General features: G+C 37.9%; 1 protein-coding gene across 1 annotated transcript in view; it reads left to right on the plus strand.

Annotated features, from left to right (window-relative positions):
• Window positions 1-420: 420 nt before the first annotated feature.
• The window catches only part of GEFmeso (Guanine nucleotide exchange factor in mesoderm), a 486,781-nt gene continuing 468,263 nt past the window's right edge, over window positions 421-18,938 (plus strand). The window contains exon 1 of the mRNA XM_083112043.1: window positions 421-592. The gene's annotated coding sequence lies outside the window, so the exon portion shown is untranslated. The remainder of the gene's footprint in view (window positions 593-18,938) is intronic.

The raw sequence follows: 18,938 nt of genomic DNA on the forward strand, positions 1-18,938 counted from the left end.
AGATTGAACAAAAAGTTAGTTTTTTAACAAATAAAATAAATCCTCTCTGCACTCTTTCATTCCTGTTTTCCCTGCTCATCAGTTTACTGCATGTTTATAGTACAGATCTGCCTCTTTTTCCGCTCTCCTTCCTTCATTTTACACTATTATGTAAATTGAAAAGATTAGAACCTCGAGACGTTTATCACTTTCAATAAAATGTTACACAATATTTCTTGTTAAGTTCCCTTTTAAAGGATAACGTGATACGAATTTTTACCCTTTGAAATATATTTGTTACAAAAGCTTTCCATGTAAGTGTCCTTCCAGAAGTGCAATGTGTAAATTTTTATGCCATTGGTCTTTCAAATACACATGTCCAGCGTTAATATTTTTTTACGAAGTGGCTCAATGTAACTCGCAAAGCGACACATTTTTCAGGTACTGGCAACACTGCAATGGTTGAAATCTGCGTTGAGAAACGACTGCGATGTAGATGTATTTTACAGTTCCAGAGATCCAGACAGTTTATTACTTGTGTCGCGGGGTGAACGTTGAGCTCTCGTTCTTTTTAGTGTGTGAAAATCTAGTTATCGTCTGCCTTCCTTGGAATGTGAGTACACATATCCTTATTGCACTTATACTATATCCTAATGCGTGTGTCGAATGTTTTTTTTTTTTGTGCGTAATGTTGATTGATTGATTGAGTTGGTGTTTTAAGTCCACTTTGTGCACAGTAAGGCTAATCAGGACTGGACCTACAGTTTAAAGTGGGATCCGAACCACTGTATGCCTTCACCGGGAATCGAACCCGGGATCCCTTGATTACAAGGCGACGACGCTATTGTGCGCAATGTTGCATTTAAGAAACGCAAGTGCTCTGACAAGCACTGTGCAAGAAACGAAGAAACCAATATTCCATTTGATGTTGTACACAGTTTTATATTACTGGAGAATTTGCTCGTAAGTAAGCAGGTAAATTTAACTGTAGTAGTATTCCCGCCAACATATGTATGAGCTCCTGATATTGAAGACGTATTCTGTATTCAAACGCTATTAACAGTAAACCGGTTTGTTATTTAGTGAAGTAAATTACTTGTACTACGAAACAACTAGTATGAAATATCTGAAAGCAATCCTAACTTTCAAATATTCATACTCATGGTGAATATAGTATTTATACAGTAAACCTTCCTTAACACAAACTCGTTTAAGACGAACACTCGGTTAACATGAACAAAATGTTGGTCCCGGCAGGGATGTATACTTTCTTATAGAAAGTTTTATCGGTTAACGCGAATTTCGGTTACCACGAATTACGAACTGTTTTTTTCTGTCGTTCCTCTGCTAAGTATGTAAGAAATCGCTCAACAATCTCATCATCTTGTCAACAGTCAACTTATACAGTATTGTGACCAACAGATTCAGATCAACAATGTGTTCAAATGTGTTTTTCTATTCTTTAAAACATAGCCAGAACGAATAACATCAACATTAAAACATGGGAGCAATTGCTCGACAATCGCGATAATTTCATCGCGTCAACAATGAGCTTATACGTATTTAACCAACAAATTCAGTTGTGTGTTCAGATGTGTTTTTCTATTCTTTAAAACGTAAAAGACGGAAACCCTAAGTTGGAGTGTGCTTGATGCAATAAAAGCTATCGCCGCATTCTGGGAATCTGTGTCATCACAACACATATAGAACTGTTTTTCACCAGAAAATGACGCGCGAGTACTTTTTTTAAAAGTTAATTACTGTAGTACTCTAGTAGCGTTTTCTATGATGACATACATAATACGTACTGTAGAAAGAACTGTATTGCAACAATGAAATTTGAGTCCCCGGTTAGCACGAATTTTTTTAACACGATCTCTTGATTTTTCGGTCACTTGGGATTCGTGTTAACGAGGGTTTACTGTATATATATTGTGTGTGTGTGTGTGTGTGTGTGTGAAATCACCTAGTTTAAATATCAATTTTTATGTTTCCCTAATTGCATGCAAAAGCAATAGAACTAATGTTTCTCACGGAAGTAATGTGTGACATATAAACAAAGATGTCTATCGTAAAATATCACCTCGCTCATTGTACTTACTTATGATACCAACGACGACGACAAGCACACCAGCCTGAGATTGTTTATGTTATACTTTTCATAGCGGTCGTTTAGTCTGTAGCTGAATGAACTATTTTTCGAAATTTATATTAGCTAATAAAATGTAGTAAGGTGTTGTGCAAAGGTTTTAAAAACTGATCACGCACATTACTTGCTGCTGTGCTTGTTTCTGGTTTGAACAAGACGACGAGCTGAACTAGTTAGGTTTCAAGTCAGCCCCACAACTGACATTAGTTAGGTTAGTTCTTTCTGGTTAGTTACTGAAAACGCGTCAATACTTTTACCTTTCTCAGCCCCCTTCTCAGTGATAATAATCGACTAGTTTCAGAATTACATGTTCGAAGATGTGAAAATTTGGAAATACGGAATATTATTGTTTCAGTACATGGTCCATTTTGATTAGTACCATTAAAAGTTAATTTCTAATATTTCATAAACCACTTCATATTGACTGAGTAGGACTTGGCTCACAAAAGAATGTTGTAAAATTAAAAACCGTGTCCTTGTAATTTATTTCGCACACATACATCGATCTTCTGTACACATTTAACTTGCCAAAATACTCATGTTTTGCTTTCGGGCACAGCCTTCCCATTTCATTCCTTCCAATCTTCGTTGTACGTTTCATCTTTACCTTGTTTAGTTTACGGAGGCTACAACTTGGTTTCCAGTGATATTTTCGTGTTCACATGTTTCCCATTAAAAGATACTTATCTTCAACTTCGCAGGTTTACTGTTCTGGTTTGAATCGTCTTCTTGATTCTACGGCGCCATTGAAAGAGATTTGAATGCCGTCAGTTACGGACGCTAAAGGAAATATATTGGAGAAATGAAAGCAACTTTACGCAATAGTTAATCTGTAGTGAATACTTATCATGACATTCTTCAAGTTTCTACGAGCTTACCTTTAAAAGGCGATGCATTTGTGGAGTTCATAATCTTATAAATTTGCATAATAGTGTTCTGTATCTTCAGGCCTTTCCCTAAAAATGTTGGAAATGCTTCCTTGACTTAGTCGCTTTTCTACGAATCTAGGTTATTCGCGACGATGAGAATGAATGACAAACTGCTGAAATAAATAGTAGAACAGTAGTTTCGTAGCGTGTAAGCAAATCATGGTATTATCCCACAACATAATGTGGCTGTATATATTGTAAAATAGAACCAGCTCTTTGTAAATTTTACGTTTCTGATTTCAAATATTGTGAACGTCTACGATACCAGAGGTCTCAGGTTCGAAACTTTTGTAAGGCAGGGATGTAGGCTATCGTTGCGTTTGTTTCCTTATCAGTTCATCATTCATTTCACTATACCCCAAGAAATAGAACCACTAGTTGGAGGCACATAATGGTTCGGTTTGACTGGTTGATTGGTTTGGTGTTTTAAGCCCACTTTATGCACAGTAAAGCTAATCGGGACTGGACCTACAGTTTAAAGTGGGATCCGAACCACTATGTGCCTCCACCGGGTATCGAACCCGGGACCCCGTGCTTACAGGGCGACGACACTACCACTGCGCCATCGGGGAGGCACCACATAATGGTTCGGATCCCACTTTAAACTGTAGATCGAGTCCTGATTAGCCTATCTGTACATAAAGTAGACTTGAAACTAAAAGAAAATTGTTCTCTGTAGCCAAGAGTGTTGAGTTGTGGACTCTCCACTGACAGTCCCAGGTTCGAGTCCTGGCGTGTGTGCATCCCAACATCAAATCATCATTCATCGTCACAATTTGCCAAAAGTGTCAGGAAAAATGTCAACGTTAAATAAGGAAAATTCATAAACAAACGCAACATCTCGTACATAGGATACGCTAAGCAGCAGGATCAGCCCCCGCCTCCCTCCAAAGGCGTGTCAAGCTGTGCTTTCCTGTTGTTGGAGGAGCGAGCGGGGTGGGGGGTTAGATTCTATTAATTTATGTCATCCCACATCTGCCTTGGATAGTGAGAGACATTTATCCCTATATCTTCCGGCAGGGCACGTTCGAAAGCCAGTATATAGCCCTTGGTTAGATCCTGTTGCAAGGGTAGCGGGCGTGCTTGTATATAAGTTCTAAGTAGGAAGCTGTGATTTGGGATGACTGTAAAAGGACAGTCGGGAGAGACCCATTTAAATGCTTCCCATCTTAATTTAAAGATTCTCTGGAACATCCACCTACGCTCGCCCACTGCTAAGAAGTGTGTACCATTCTATACAATGCACGAGGGGGAGTCAGTAAATAACGTTTCCATTCATTTCTGAATGTATTCACCACAGCAAGAAGCGAGAATGCAGTTAAGACTTCCGACAAAGCTGATATCAACAAGTGTAGATCAGTCGCTCTCATTGCAACTCCCGCCAAACTCTTCGAACAAATCTTATGTAAATACATTTCCAGGCATCTTCGTTCGATACTGTCTTCTCATCAGCATGGATTCATACCTAAACGATCCATTGCAACAAATTTATTAGAAATCTCCGACTTTATAACCTTGATGCTAGACAAGAAAGGGCAAGTCGATGTAATTTTTACTGATTTTTCAAAGGCGTTCGATCTTGTTGATCATGATACACTTCTCCAAAAGCTTCACCATCTTAACCTCTCGGCCCGTGTTTTAAAACTTATCTCCTCCTACCTTAAAGACCGGAAACAGTATGTTAGATATGATAACAGCATGTCTACCGTATTTCAGACCTCTTTGGGTGTCCCGCGAGGATCGAACCTTGGACCACTGCTATTTCTTGTGATTGTTAACGACCTACTCAGAATGCCTGCTACATTCCAAAAAACTCCTGTACGCAGACGACCTAAAAATATTTAAGTCTATAACGAACGATAACGATGCCTTGGAACTGCAAAATGACATTGGAAAGCTCGTGCAATGGTGCGCTCAAAACAAACTGAAACTCAATTTTAGCAAATGTAAAATTATGATTTTGCTCGAAGAAAGAAAAAAAACCTATATGCACACTTACACAACCAGTAACCACATATTAGACAGAGTCTCAAGCTATAAAGATCTAGGTGTTCAGTTTGACGAAAATAACAGTTTCCGAAGACACTTCGCCCGCATTGTGGCAAAGGGTACAGAAAGCTTGGGTTTGTAATGAGAATGGGAAACGACTTCAAGAAGACAGAAACATTCCAAATGCTGTACAATACCCACGTAAGGCCGAAATTGGAATACGCGTCTATCGTCTGGTCCCCACAAAACCTAAATGAAACCAACAGAATTGAGAATGTACAAAACAAGTTCCTTCGATTCCTAAAACTGAAAAAAAGATGGCGTTTACCCCAAGTATACTTCTTATGACACCCTAAAAAAACACTTCCACGTACAATCCCTATATGATAGAAGAAATATACATCAGTTGCTATTTTTACATAAACTTCTAAACAACTTATTCGACCCCTCTCAACTGCTCTCAGAAATCCCTTTTTATGTACCGCGGAGAGTACCGAGAGTTCTAACAAAGTCAGCCAATGCGGCACCCACTCGGAAAATGTGTAGGTTGTACAACGAAATTGCAAAATCATATGATAAGGTGGACATCTTTCAAAGCTTACGAAAGTTCAAAAGGGAAATTGAAACTTACTTTCAAAACAAGATTTTACGTTATTTAGCAGTTTCTACATATTTGGTTTGTTCAGGTGAAAGAATTGATGTTAAGGACCATTTTTTGCTATTTATTATCATTATTTCTATACCTCATCATTTATATGTAATGTGTGATTCATAACTTTTTCTTTGGTTGTTTTGTTTTTCTCTGTTTCTATTGTCATATCATGTGTAAGATTTAACCTCACTTGTCAGGTTGCTTCTTTCTATTTCTTTTCATATTAATTTTTATATTACTTTAACACATATTATCATATTATTGTATCGTACCTTATCGATTCTATTGATTGCATACTCTGTGTAACAATGTGATAATACAAGGCACTGTAAATGGGCATTTGCCTGTAGTGTCATGTCTTTAAATAAATAAATAAATAAATATTAGAGCAGGATTAGGTTCGTGCCCAAGGGCGGGTTGGTGCGTGTCATAACCCTCCCCCCTTTTGGCCTAGTATTCCTAAAAAAAAGAACTTCAAAGGCAGCAAAAGATGGCAAAATGAGGGCTGACTACTAAAAACAAATATACGTAACACTCCCCCCTTTTTTCGAAAATCCTGGCACGCCACTGGGTAGGATATACACTACTTTTCCGCAAGGATGCCCGCAGGGTGAGGGGGGCTGCCTCCAACAGATATCTGAAAAAAAACTTCACATAATTCGAAATTAGATTGTAGAGTGAAAACATGATAAGCCCCGAAAGGCGGTTTTAAGTAGCATAAAAGGCAGCAGATTAGATTAAGTGATTTCTGTGTATCGAGAAAAAGTATAAAAAGACTGATAGATGTTTATACGGGTCTTTCTTTCCCCTTTGTGCGCCTCACGGCGTCACGCTTAGCGGCCGCCCGTGCGCCAACTCCCGTCAAAACGCGTGCGATATCTCCGCTATGGAAACCGCTAGCTTCGAAATGACTTCAAGTTCTCAGAATTATAGTTACAATTACATTCAAAATAAGCACGTTAATTGTCACAGGGGATGTTGGAAATGTTGTCCTCGTGCATCCACTCGTTTTTGGCACGGTTTTAGGAAATTTGTGGGCTGATCCCGGAGTTTTGTTTTAAATTTTATGCAATAATAGGCTAACGATTTGCCATAAAATGCCTTTTCTTGTTCCTTGGCCAGATAATGTAGGCGTTTATGTTTAAAAACCGTCTCGTGACATTTCTGAGTGGTATTCATTAATTGATTGATTGAGTTGGTGTTTTAAGTCCACTTTATGCACAGTAAGGCTAATCGGGACTGGACCTACAGTTTAAAGTGAGATCCGAACCACTATGCCTCCACCGGGTATGGAACCCCTTGATCACAAGGCGACGATGTTACCACTACACCATCGGGGAAGCACAAAAGTTGTAATGGAGAGAATGCATTGGCGTCTCGTGAAATTATTTGCGCCTTATTCAATAAATATTGATTACAGCCTGCAAAATAATTGGATCCAAAAATTTTCTTTGTTCTCTGTAATGCATTGTAAATTACCAGAACCACTATGTGCCTGATTGAGTGGTATTAATGTTTCACAGGTATAGTGTTCTTTTGTGACTGTTTTAGTCACAAGTGCTTCTTTCGAAGATAACAGCTTTTTCAGTGTCTAATCCATGAAAATGATGAAAAATCTTCAGCACGTTTGGTTTGATTTGATTTCATTTATTTTACTTCGCTTTTTGTGCCACTTTTGGCTAATTTGCGAAGATGAAGGACGATGTGCAGAACGATTAGTATCTGTTTTGTATTTAGTTCTTATTTGCATGCTTATTTTGCGAGTTTTTAGTGCCTACAAAAACAGTGCCTAACAGTTTCCGAAGACACTTCGCCCGCATTGTGGCAAAGGGTACAGAAAGCTTGGGTTTGTAATGAGAATGGGAAACTACTTCAAGAAGACAGAAACATTCCAAATGCTGTACAATACCCACGTGTGACGTTCCTTTCTGGTGTTCGCCACTGGATCACGGATTACTACGTCACGGTAGCTACCCAATCTCCCTGTGCGGCGGAGTTATGAGACTCACCTTAATGTAGACTACACTTGGTTCTCAGGACGAAGCGATTTGAACAAAAAATTAGCTTCTTACTATTTTACAAATTTAATAAAACATTTTACCTTTAAACAATCACTGCAAATTAATAACAATATTCACCAACACAATCACTTTTGAATTAAGTTGCTGCTTTTCCTTTAAAACAGCGTTTTTCACAAAATAGACGTCATCTTCCGCAACTCAACTTATTTCTTTTCTCTTTTTTCACTGTTGTCCTCGCAACCGAATCAATAAAAGATTGGACAGTTCTACACATCTTCACAAACCGGAAATGACTTCCGCTTCCGATATTGCGAGTAACAAATGTACAGCAAAAATTACAAATTTAAGCCAATATCAAAATAACAAACAACAGTATTGAAACTAACAAATAAATCAAATGTGAAATTAACAGAAAACAAATAAAATATTTCATATGGTCAAAATAAACAAAGCGTATCAAGTTCTCCTTCCATACAAACAAAGAAAATTGAGGTAATGTTTATGTACGAAATTTTCTTTGCTACGAAAATTAGTCCTTTTTGATCTGGTGATGCCATCTTTGCAATAATTCCTGTGTTCTTTCGGGTGAACAATTAATTTTCTTCAAGTTGGAAAAATTTTCCCTTCGTATTAATTTGTCCTTCCAAGGATCCAGCAAGTTAGCTGTGTTGTGCTTAACATCCTCAACTACATACGGGCCAACGAAGTATTCAAAGAACTTGGATATTTCTTTATCTTTAGCTGAACTTAACCGGTGGTTCCTTTTTAAAACCAGATCTCCTTCTTTTAGTGTGAACGAATGGGGATTGATCCGTATGTTCTTTTTGTTCTTCTGTCGGCTGTTTCGACTTTCTGCGATGAATAATTTGGTTTCCCAGGCTAGAGTCTTCCACTCACTGTCTTCAGGCCAGTCTAATTCCTGCAGTAAGTTAGCTGCTACAGGTCGATTATAAAATAACTCCACTGGGGCATAACCGGTAGCCTCGGATATAGAATTATTGATGAGCCAACAGACAGTCCTCACTTGTTTGCACCAGGAGTCGTGTTTCCGATTGCAAAACGTCCTTAAAAGTCTTACAATTTCCTGATTGCTTCTCTCAATCGGATTGCTTGCTGGTTGATAAGGAGTGGTCCTGATGGGTCTAACAGAGTGGTTTTCCATAAATTGTAGCCATTGCTTGGACAGAAATTGACTTCCCCTGTCGGACAGCACATACTTCACCCACGGATAATGGGTGAAGTATCCCTGCTCTAACTTCCTAATAATTTCACCAGTAGTGGCTGTTCGTAACGGATAGGCTGTTAAGTATCGGGTTCCTACATCAATCAAGGTCAGGATATAGTAGAACGATGAAGACTTAGGTAGTTTGCCAATGATGTCTATTGACAGAACTTCATGTGGTTTCTTTTGGGTCGTGGTCAATCTCTCTCTACATATCCCAAGCTTATCGGGCTTGTTCTTTGAACATATCAAGCACTCTTGAATATATCGTGAAATGTCAGACTTCATATTTTTCCAGAAGTACCTTTTTCTTAGTCTCTGATAAGTTTTTGTAAACCCAAAATGGCCAGTGTTATCATGTTCAGCCTCCAACACTTTATCCTTTAAACTTTGCGGAACCACTATACAATGGAATTTCTTTTTACCTCTAGAATTCTTAAATAAAAGGTCTTCCCTCAAAAAATATTTAGCCCCTTCATCTCCATTATTTAACTTGTCTGATATATCTTTACACATTGGATCTTGACTTTGGGACTCCTTCCACAGTTGGATCTCCTGGTTAGGCATGAGAATTTTCTTAGCTGACCACACCTGTAGAATGGTAGGAGTGTTGACTTCTGTCTCCAGAATCCCTTCAGCCACAGGATAACGACTTAGTACGTCAGCGATCTTATTACTCTTTCCTTCCACATGAATGATCTCATATATATATTGTTGAAGTTTCAGAGCCCATCGCGTTAATCTGCCATTCCAGTTACGACTATTTTCTAACCATATTAGATTTTTATGGTCAGTATAGATGAAAAATTTCTGACCATACAGATAAACTTTAAAATGGTCTATCGCAAATAACACAGCTAGACACTCTAGTTCTTGCACTGTATAATGCTTTTCATGGGGCTTTAATTTTCTGCTGGCATACTGAATAATGTGAATCTCAGCCAGATTTATTGGAGTTTCGTGGTTTCCTTGAAATAGAACCGATCCAAGTCCTAACGAAGAAGCATCACACATTATGCAAAACGTCTTAGAAAAATCGGGTTGCACTAACGCCGGTAGTTGCACTAGTTCCTGTTTCAATCTTCTGAAACAGTTTTCTCTTGTGTTGGTCCATTCCCATTTAACGTTCTTTGACAACAATTGTTCTAAAGGGGCAGATTTTTGTGCCAAATTCTCTACAAAACGACGTCTCCAGTTAATCAGCCCGAGAAATTGTTGCAAATCCTTCTAGTTCCTGGGACGTGGAAATTTCAAAATGGCTTCATTCTTCTTAGGATCAACCCTGATGTGTGTTCCGGATATAATATGGCCTAGATATTTAATTTCTTCCTTTCCGAATTCACACTTCTTAAGTTTCACTGTAAAACCTTCCTTCTGAAGAGTATCCAAGACGAATGATAAGTGTTGAAAATGTTTGTGAATCGTTTCATCAAATATCAAAAGATCATCTATATAAACTGTCAAGAATTTCTCAGTAGATGGATTAAACAAATTGTGCATGGAATACATAAATACAGCTACAGCATTGGTCAAACCGAAAGGCATTCTCGTAAAACACCAAGATCTTCCGTTGTATGTAAAGGCTGTGTATATTTGATGCTTCTTATTAATTGGAATTTGTAAATATCCTGAAGCAAGATTCAAACAGGAGAAATACTTCTTCCCTCTAAATTTCTGTAGAGCATCCTGAATTTGAGGTACTGTACTCCTGGGAGTAGTTTTCTAAAATCAATGCAGGGTCTAACCGACCCGTCCGGTTTATCCACTACTAATAAGGGATTTAAATATGGTGAATTGCAGGGTATAATTACTCCCCACTCTTGCCACTTCAATAATTCTTCTTCCAGCTTTTTTCTCTTGGACAACGGAACAGGATAAGGATTGGAGAAAACAGGTTCTTCACTGGTCAAATTTATTTCACAGATAGAATTCCTAGATAATCCTGGTTTGTCGGCGAATATTCTTCTATATTTCAACAATAAATTAAATAGCTGCTCCTTTTCCTCAACTCTCAAAACATCTGAAGCAAAGGCTTTATCTCTTATGTCTGATTCTGTTGCAGTCCACTCATCAGCGTTAGCTTCTTCCTCCGCTTTCGTACATTGTATTAAGGCTGTCTTCTCCCGCGACTCGCCCTTCTCTGAATCTCCAGCGTTAGGAAGTAAATGTTGCTCTACTGTGTGTCCGCCATTGATCAGATACAATTTTTCTGCGCCTGCATCCAGAGTGGCTTTGTATCTTCGAAGGAAAGGATAACCAAATAATAAGTCAGCTTCTAAGCACTTGACCACATATACCAAATCTTCAAATATAAACCCGCCAATTTCAAAATTTATTCGCCTACAACCAGCTATCCGTGATCTTTCTTTTCCAGCAAAATCTTTTAATATTACGCCTGGACACTTCTGCAATTTAAGACCTGGTAATCGCTCTCGTACTTGAAGCCAAATATTATAATTCATAAGGGTACATTCGCTACCCGTGTCCAGAGTACATTTTATTTGGAATCCTAATACCTCGACTGAAATTTCAGGTTTCTTCACATTATCCCTATCTTCTTCCATTATCGTCTTTTTAATTTTTAAATAATTTCGAGGAGTGGCTTCGATATTCAAGTACAATACCTCTAACGGATATTCTGTTAGGAATGGGTCTTCACTTTCGTCGCTTTCTTGTACTTGCATGTCCTTCATTGCAAGCGTAAGAGTACCGCTTACAACGGGCGCTGGGCTAAACCCAGAACTTCATTGCAGTTAATTTCCCATGGCGACGCTGTAACTCTAAGATTACTGGAAGGTAGCTCTTCCGTCTGTATTGCACACTCTTTTCGTTCTGGAGCTCTTTGATCTCTTCTCCAACTATTTGTGTACGGCGTAGTCCTTCTATAAAGTCTGTTACTTGTCCAGTTTCTATTCTTCCACCTTCCATCCGGGAATCGCTGTCCTTCTCTGGTGATTGGTTCCTTCCCATTTCCGCTCTCTGCGCTGCGGGATCCTCCAGGATTATTAGTAGAAGTTGTCATCTGTACTCTGCGAACTCGAGGTTGGTTAGGTCTCCTTTCTTCTGCTTTATTACCGTCGCCTCTCCACCCATCTATCTGTTCTGAGGCTTCGTACTTCCCCAAGAAGTTGGTCAACTGGTCAATGTTTCGAGGATCTCTTGTTAATACTAGCTGCCGTATCCTATATGGGAGCTGATGAATAATTAAACTTAACACTTCTGTTTGGTCCACACGTTCGACCAAGTTACAGTATGACCCGTAGACGTCCCAACAATAATCCTCCATAGAAAGACCTGAGGAATTGGAATATCTTCTGTTTCTTAAAATCTTGATCTCTCTCTGCTTCGCTTCTGCAGAGGCATACTGTTTTTAAACGCGGCACAAAACTGTTCAAAAGACTTCCACCTTCTCTCGTTGGCAATAAACCAGGCTTTAGCTTTCCCTTTCATTACAGAAGGAAGCACCTTTAATCTATAGTGCATAGGCATTTTCATTATGTCCATGGACGTTTTCAGTTCTTCCAAATAACGCTCCGCTGATATGGAATTTATTTCTCCGGTAAATTTGCTCAGAGAGTTAATATCCGACATTCTAAAAAAATGTCCAGTGTGAGATGGACTATGAGAGACATCAGGAGATTTATCAATATCTTCTCTGGGTATCCCTTTTGTACTTTGGATACGTCTTCTCCTCTTACGGTTCCTTTTAGTCAACAATTCAGCAGAAGATACAGATTCTGTTGAAGATATACCGGAAATCAAAGGGTCATTATCATCTCTCACCCATCGAATATTTTCCACAGATCTGTCAGTATTTCCAGCAGTCATTCCTGGATTTCCTTGCACAGATTCTAAATGTAATCTCTCCAACTTCCCTAAAAGGAATTCCTCCATAAAATAGAACTTCTGGTTAATTTCTTTATTCATCTTCTCGCTGTCCTGCATACATAAATTCCTTGAAGAACTTTGCTGATCCACGACGGATTCTATCCTTGCCCTTACGGAGTCCAATTCATTCATTACTTTTCGTCTGTCTACTTCCCAGACTTCTTCTATCTTATTTAGAGCATCTCTCCCTTCATCAATTTGTTTTAACAAATCATATCGCACAGCTTCCAATTCTTCTTTGTTTTCTTGTCTTCTGTCTTCTATTACTTTCATCATTTCATTTTTATCATCTTTTCGCTCATACTCAATCTTCTTCATCAATTCTTCTCGGTCTGCTTTCATTCTCGTCATCATTTCCTCCTTATCATTCCTAAATACCTCCTCTAAGTTCCTGAAAGCTAGTTTAGTTTCGTTTCTTCCGTCTTCAATAATCTTCATCAGTTCCTTTTTATCCTCTTTCCGTCCTTCTTCTATCATCTTCCTCAATTCATTCTTATCTTCTAACCTTCCTTCTTCCATTTTCTCAAACCTCTTTATCATTTCATTCTGATCTTCTTTCCTTCCTTCTTCAATGATCTTCCTCAACTCATCCTTATCTTCTTTCCTTCCTTCTTCAATGATCTTCCTCAATTCATTCTGATCTTCTTTCCTTCCTTCTTCAATTCTCCTTAACCAGTCACAAAGTACCTCCATATTTAAAGTAGCACTATGCGATTTGCAATTTTTACAAACTAAGTCACCATCAGGAAGAAATTCTCTGGATATTGGCAAATTTGCACACCCTAAATGGAAATACGCCTCGCATTTCCTGCACTGAAATATTTCGTCCAAGGGCTTATCTTTATCATCACAACAACTCAATTTATCCATTTTTTTCTTGCTCTGGCTTCTCAAAATTCTCCTACTCATACCTTGATATCTCTGCAAAATCGATCACATGACTTACATGTGTTATCAGACTTTGTAACGCTCGACAATTTCCTCATGACTTCACACGGCACAAAACACACGTTTCTTTCACACGATATTACAGTTACAATTTATCCTTTTACATCATCGATGCCTTCACGTTGAGCGCGAAATTTACCTGTGACGTTCCTTTCTGGTGTTCGCCACTGGATCACGGATTACTACGTCACGGTAGCTACCCAATCTCCCTGTGCGGCGGAGTTATGAGACTCACCTTAATGTATACTACACTTGGTTCTCAGGACGAAGCGATTTGAACAAAAAATTAGCTTCTTACTATTTTACAAATTTAATAAAACATTTTACCTTTAAACAATCACTGCAAATTAATAACAATATTCACCAACACAATCACTTTTGAATTAAGTTGCTGCTTTTCCTTTAAAACAGCGTTTTTCACAAAATAGACGTCATCTTCCGCAACTCAACTTATTTCTTTTCTCTTTTTTCACTGTTGTCCTCGCAACCGAATCAATAAAAGATTGGACAGTTCTACACATCTTCACAAACCGGAAATGACTTCCGCTTCCGATATTGCGAGTAACAAATGTACAGCAAAAATTACAAATTTAAGCCAATATCAAAATATCAAGCAACAGTATTGAAACTAACAAATAAATCAAATGTGAAATTAACAGAAAACAAATAAAATATTTCATATGGTCAAAATAAACAAAGCGTATCACACGTAAGGCCTAAATTGGAATACGCGTCTATCGTCTGGTCCCCACAAAACCTAAATGAAACCAACAGAATTGAGAATGTACAAAACAAGTTCCTTCGATTCCTAAAACTCAAAAAAAGATGGCGTTTACCTCAAGTATACTTCTTATGACACCCTAAAAAGACACTTCCACGTGCAATCCCTGTATGATAGAAGAAATATACATCAGTTGCTATTTTTACATAAACTTCTAAACAACTTATTGGACTCCTCTCAACTGCTCTCAGAAATGCCTTTTTATGTACCATATAGTAAGGTAAGACCGCGGAGAGTACCGAGAATTCTAACAAAGTCAGCCAATGCGGCACCCACTCGCAAAATGTGTAGGTTGTACAACGAAATTGCTAAATCATATTTATTTATTTATTTATTTATTTATTTATTAACCAGTCGCCTATAACAGAGCGAATGCTCCAATTACAATAGGCATTACAATTTGCTATATACAATATAATTTACATAAATATATAATACATGATACAAACACATAGTAATTATTACACAAAACTTTAGATAAATACGAATACAAAAAGTTATACAAATACAAAAGTTACACAAATACAAAAGTTACATACATATTACAAATTTTGAACAGAGGAGAACACTAAAGGACAGAAGAAACAAAACATAAACAAGTAACAAACTATAAAAGCTTGAGAATAATAAAGAAATTATACGAATACCACTATTTAAATAAAAAACAGGAATAATCAATACAAAGCAAAATTTCAAATTTGAATTCGTTTATATGTATACAAAACTTAGAAAGCTATAAATTGTATTTGAGACTATAAATATATCACTCTAGAATTGGATCTGTTTTATTTGTATATTATATCTAATATGTTGTTTAAACTATACAGATAGTTTTTAATATTAAAAGCATAATCCAAATCAATTCCATTCGGGACAATATATTATGTTTACTTAATAATCTAATGATTGGAGAATTTTGATGGAATTTTGTGTTTGATTTATTGCAGTAAAATGGTTGTCTTACTCTTAATACCTTATAATTGATAAGGTGGACATCTTTCAAAGCTTACGAAAGTTCAAAAGGGAAATTGAAACTTACTTTCAAAACAAGGTTTTACGTTATTTAGCAGTTTGTACATACTTGGTTTGTTCAGGTGAAAGAATTGATGTTAAGGACCATTTTTTGCTATTTATTATCATTATTTCTATACCTCATCATTTATATGTAATGTGTGACTCATAAGTTTTTCTTTGGTTGTTTTGTTTTTCTCTGTTTCTATGTCATATCATGTGTAAGATTTAACCTCACTTGTCAGGTTGCTTCTTTCTATTTCTTTTCATATTAATTTTTATATTACTTTAACACATATTATCATATTATTGTACCTTATCGATTCTATTGATTGCATACTCTGTGTAACAATGTGATAATACAAGACACTAAATGGATATTTGCCTGTAGTGTCATGTCTTTAAATAAATAAATAAATAAATATTAGAGCAGGATTAGGTTCGTGCCCAAGGGCGGGTTGGTGCGTGTCATAACCCTCCTCCCTTTTGGCCCAGTATTCCTAAAAAAAAAAGAACTTCAAAGGCAGCAAAACATGGCAAAATAAGGGCTGACTACTAAAAACAAATATACATAACACTCCCCCCTTTTTTCGAAAATCCTGGCACGCCACTGGGTAGGATATAAACTACTTTTCCGCAAGGGTGCCCGCAGGGGGGGTGGGGGAGCTGCCTCCAACAGATATCTGAGAAAAAAACCCACATAATTCGAAATTAGATTCTAGAGTGAAAACATGGATAAGCCGCAAAAGGCGGTTTTAAGTGTCATGAAAGGCAGCAGATTAGATTAAGTGATTTCTGTGTATCGAGAAAAAGTACAAAAAGACTGATAGATGTTTATACGGGTCTTTCTTTCCCCTCTGTGCGCCTCTCGGCGTCACGCTTAGCGGCCGCCCGGGCGCCAACTCCCGTCAAATCGCGTGCGATATCTCCGCTATGGAAACCGCTAGCTTCGAAATGACTTCAAGTTCTCAGAATTATAGTTACAATTACATTCAAAATAAGCACGTTAATTGTCACAGGGGATGTTGGAAATGTTGTCCTCGTGCATCCACTCGTTTTTGGCACGATTTTAGGAAATTTGTGGGCTGATCCCGGAGATTTGTTTCAAATTTTATGCAATAATAGGCTAACGTTGCCATAAAATGCCTTTTCTAGTTCCTTGGCCAGATAATGTAGGCGTTTATGTTTAAAAACCGTCTCGTGACATTTCTGAGTGGTATTCATTAATTGATTGATTGAGTTGGTGTTTTAAGTCCACTTTATGCACAGTAAGGCTAATCGGGACTGGACCTACAGTTTAAAGTGGGATCCGCGAACCACTGTGCCTCCACCGGGTATGGAACCCCTTGATCACAAGGCGACGATGTTACCACTACACCATCGGGGAAGCACAAAAGTTGTAATGGAGAGAATGCATTGGCGTCTCGTGAAATTATTTGCGCCTTATTCAATAAATATTGATTACAGCCTGCAAAATAATTGGATCCAAAAATTTTCTTTGTTCTCTGTAATGCATTGTAAATTACCAGAACCACTATGTGCCTGATTGAGTGGTATTAATGTTTCACAGGTATAGTGTTCTTTTGTGACTGTTTTAGTCACAAGTGCTTCTTTCGAAGATAACAGCTTTTTCAGTGTCTAATCCATGAAAATGATGAAAAATCTTCAGCACGTTTAGTTTGATTTGATTTCATTTATTTTACTTCGCTTTTTGTGCCACTTTTGGCTAATTTGCGAAGATGAAGATGAGTGATATGATGAAATTGATGAATGAACACTCACAAACATCCATGCCCCGGCCAGGAATCGAACCTGGGATCTCTGGCGTCGTAGGACGATGTGCAGAACGATTAGTACCTATTTTGTATTTTGTTCTTATTTGCCTGCTTATTTTGCGAGTTTTTAGTGCCTACCAATCCTCATCCTGTTTATAAGCCCTTATTTAACCTCCCTTAGATTTGTATAGTGATGGTGTAAATAATATAGGACACTGAAAAGTCTCATAAAAATTATGTAACATTTTGAAAACAGTTAGTAATTAAACTTGCGAGAATTCATTCAGTCTATAATGATGAGAAATTTTCTTAATCGCAGAGACTTTATTTCTAGAAAAAAATATAACAACCAAATTATTGTGTGGGTTCGAGCCCCACAGGCTCATTTAAGTTGGCGCCACTGGCACTGTCCCCTATTTTTGTTTCGCTAAACTACAATAATTTCTTTACGCTGTGTGTACTTCTGGCTTCATGGCAATACTGGCGTCGAAAGCGTAGGGGCGGGAGGGCACGGCCCTAAATAATTGAGAAAAAATATTTTGGAATGTGGCAGATAGAACTCTCAGAGATGCCAATTTTTACTGTAATGACCTACTATGTTATGATAATTATTGCAAATTCATTCCTGCAACAAATACAGTTACAATCATTAAAGTGTCAATTACAATTATAATCAAAATAAGCACGTATCTTGTCACAAGAGACTGGAAATGGTGTCCTCCTGCATCCACACATTTCTGGTATCTTTTCAAGAAATTTCCATTAACACGCAACAGTTCAGCTTCTGGAATTGCTTCCGTTTCTCTCCTAATATTCTCCTTCAGTTCTTTTAATGTGTGGAGGTTTGTTGAATAGACTTTATTTTTAAATTTCCCCCATAGATAAAAATCGCATACGGTGAGATCAGGGAACCGTGAGGGCCACAATCCTTTGCTAATAACCCGGTCTTCAAATATTTCCTGAATTAAAGCCAACGACTCCTGAGCTGTGTGTGAGGTGGCAGTCTTTTGTTGGAAAAACCCTGACTGGCATTCAATATCAGTTAGTTGTTTGAAGAATGGTGTGAGTATGTCGTCCCTGTATCTCTGTGCATTTATGGTATTTTCATAAAATATGGGCCCTATAACTCCGTATGCATTTACTGCGCACCAAACACCGATTTTCTGGTCATGCAAAGGAGTTTCGTGTATAAAATCGGGTTTATCTGAGCTCCAATACCTGCTATTCTGTGACGCAACATGGTCCCTTAAATGGAACCATGCTTCGTCAGAGGAGAATATTAAAACGTGGATCAATTACCCCACCATTAACATTCCCCAAAATCCAGTTACAGAAATTTACCCGACTGTCGTTATCGCGTGGTAGCAGTTCTTGGACAACAGTGACCTTGTACGGTTTCAGTTTTAAAATTTTGGTAGCTCGCCATGCTGTTGTTTCGGAAATTCCTGTTTCCTGTGCAAGTCGTCGGAGCGATTTTTGAGGACTATGTTCTAATCTTTCTCCGACTTCGTCCAATTTATCCTCGGTAAGTACACGCCGTTTTACCGTTCGCTTCTTATCGAGAATAGATCCTGTTTCCCTGAATTTGTTCACA

This window comes from Lepisma saccharinum, chromosome 25 (assembly GCF_977018435.1).
Source record: "Lepisma saccharinum chromosome 25, izLepSacc3.1, whole genome shotgun sequence".
NCBI classification, from domain to species: domain Eukaryota; kingdom Metazoa; phylum Arthropoda; class Insecta; order Zygentoma; family Lepismatidae; genus Lepisma; species Lepisma saccharinum.